General features: G+C 35.8%; 1 pseudogene; it reads left to right on the forward strand.

The window, feature by feature from the left end:
- The first annotated feature begins 2028 nt into the window (after window positions 1-2028).
- LOC140608182 (NADH dehydrogenase [ubiquinone] 1 beta subcomplex subunit 6 pseudogene) lies at window positions 2029-2610 on the forward strand (annotated as a pseudogene).
- The last annotated feature ends 644 nt before the right edge of the window (window positions 2611-3254 follow it).

Below are 3254 nucleotides of genomic sequence, written 5' to 3' on the forward strand. Positions count from 1 at the left end.
TACCCACTCATATCAATGGACAGATCATTTAAACAGAAAATCAACAAGGAAACAGTGGCTTTGAATGACACACTGGACCACATGGCTTTAACAGATATATTCAGACCACTTCATCCTAAAAGAGCAGCATGCACATTCTTTTCAGGTGCATATGGAACATTTTCCAGAATGGATCACATATTAGTCCACAAAACCAGCCTCAACAAATTCAAGATTGAACTCATACCATGCATCTTCTCTGATCTTGATGCTATGAAACTAGAAGTCAACCACAAGAAAAAATCTAGAGAGACCACAAATACATGGAGGTTAAATTACATGCTAATAAACAATGAATAGGCCAACCAGTAAAGCAAAAGAAGTAGTTAAAAAGTACATAGAAACAAATTAAAATGAAAATACGACAGTCCAAAACCTTTGAGATGCAGCAAAAGCAGTTCTAAGAGGGAAATTTATAGCAATACAGGTCCACCTCAAGAATCAAGAAAAATCTCAAAAATCAACTTAACCTTACACTTACAACTCAAGAGAAAAAAGAACAAGTGAAACTAAAGCCAGGACAGCCCGGGTGGCTCTGCGGTTTAGCACCGCCTTCAGCCCAGGGTGTGATCCTGGAGACCTGGGATCGAGTCCTGCATCAGGCTCCCTGCAGGGAGCCTGCTTCTCCCTCTGCCTGTGTCTCTGCCTCTCTCTCTCTGTGTCTCTCATGAATAAATAAATAAAATCTTAAAAAAGAGAAAAAAAGGAAAGCCAGTGGAAGGAAGGAAACAACCAAAGATTAGAGAAGAAATAAATGATACAGTAACTAAAATACAATAGAAGAGATCAGTGAAACCAGGTGCTGGATCTTTGAAAAAAAAAATCAATAAAATTGATAAGCCTGTAGCCAGACTTATCAAAAAGAAAAGAGAAAGGACCCAAATAAATAAAATTGCAAATGAGAGAGAAGAAATAACAACCAACACCACAAAAATACAAGCAATCATAAGAGAATATTATGAAAAACTATATGCCAACCAATTGGACAACCCAAAAGAAATGAATAAATTTCTAGAAACAAACTGCCAAAATTGAAACAGGAATAGAAAATTTGAATAGAATGATAACCAGCAAAGAAATTGAATCAGTAATCAAAAAACTAATCCCAACAAACAAAAGTCCAGGACCAGGTGGCTTTGCAAATGAATTCTATCAAACATCTCAAGAAGAGTTACTACCTATTCCTCTCAAACTTTTTCAAAAAATATATTAGGAAGGAAAACTTCCAAATTCACTCTATGAAGCCAGCATTACCCTGATACTAAAACCAGATAAAGACACCACCAAAAAAAGAACCATAGGCCAGTATCTCTGATGAACATAGATCCAAAAATCCTCAACAAAATAGTAGCAAACAGAATCCAACAATATATTTAAAAAATCATTTACTCCTATCAAGTGGGATTTATTCCTGGGTTGCAAGAGTGGCTCAATATTTGCAAATCAATCAACATGATACATCACATTAATAAAAGAAAAGTTAAGAACCATATGATTTTCTCAATGGATGCTGAGAAAGCATTAGGCAAAGTATAATATCCATTCATGATTTCAAAAAAAAATCAACAAAGTAGGGTTAGAGGGAACATACCTCAACATAATCAAGGCCATCTATGAAAAAACCCACAGTTAATATCATTCTCAATGGGGAAAAACTGTGAGCTCTTCCTCTATGATAAGGAACAGAAGAAGGATGTTCACTCTAACCACTTCTATTGAGCATAGCACTAGAAGTCCTAGCGACAGCAGACAACAAAAAGAAATCAAAGTCATTCAGATCGTCAAGGAAAAAGAGAAACTTTCACTATTTGCAGATGACATGATACTGTATATAGAAAGCCTGAAAGACCCCACCAAAAACTGCTAGAATTGGTAAATTAATCTGGCAAAGTCATGGGATACAAAATCAATATAGAGAAATATGTGGCATTTCTATGCACCAATAATGAAGCAACAAAAAGAGAAATTCTAAAAATTCTAAAATACACTTGGTGCCGGCGGCGACATGGCGGGGTACACGCCAGACGAGAAGCTTCGTCTGCAGCAGCTCCAACAGCTGAGAAGGCGATGGCTAAAGGACCAGGAGCTGAGCCCCTGGGAGCCGGTGCTGCCTCCGCAGCGGGTGTGGCCTATGGAGAAATTTTGGAATAAGTTTTTGCGGGACCAGACCCCCTGGAAGAACGTGATTTACAAGGTATACCGACACAGTATCTTTGCTTTTACTCATGTACTTATACCTGCCTGGATTGTTCATTATTATATCAAATATCATATGAATGCAAAACCATATGCCATTGTTGAAAGAAAGCCCAGAATATTCCCAGGTGATATAATTCTGGAGACTGGAGAAGTAATTCCACCAATGAAAGAATTTCCTGATCAACATCATTGAAGATTACTTTAAGATTTCAAAGGCATACAAAAAAATTTCAAAGGCATATGAGGCCACGTTTATTGATGCATTACTGTATTTACTGAATATATTTTCTGGAAAAGTAATAAAGTTTACTCTGAGAAAAAATAAAAAAATTAAAAAATTAAAAAATTAAAAAATAAATAAATAAATAAAAATTCTAAAATACAATTCTAAAATTTGTATGGAACCACAAATGACCACAAATAGACAAAGGAAACTTGAAAAAGAAAAGCAAAGCTGGAGGCATCACTATTACTAAACTTCAAGCTATATTACAAAGCTGTGGTGATCAAAACAGTATGGTACTGGCACAAAAACAGACACATGGGTCAACAGAACAGAATAGAAAACCTAGAAATGAATCCATAACTATATGGTTAACTAATCTTCAACAAAGCAGGAAAGAATATCCAATGGGAAAAGGACTATCTCGTCAACAAATGGCATTGAGAAAACTGGACAGCAAGATGCAAACCACTTCTAGAAGAGAACATAGGCAGTAACTCTTTGACATCAGCCATAGCAACTTTTTTCTTGATAGGTCCTCTGAGATAAGGGAAATAAAAAGCAAAAATGAACTATTTGGACTACATCAAAATAGTTTCTGCACAGCAAAGGTAACAATCAACAAACTAAAAGGCAACCCTTAGAATCGGAGAAGATATTTGCAAATGACATATCTGATAAAGGGTTAGTATCCAAAATATACTTTAAAAACATAAAATTCAACACCCAAAAAACAATCCAATTAAAAATGGACAGAAGACATGAACAGACATTCTCCAAAGACATCCAGATG

Source organism: Canis lupus, chromosome 17, assembly GCF_048164855.1.
Source record: "Canis lupus baileyi chromosome 17, mCanLup2.hap1, whole genome shotgun sequence".
In the NCBI taxonomy this organism is placed as follows: Eukaryota; Metazoa; Chordata; class Mammalia; order Carnivora; family Canidae; genus Canis; species Canis lupus.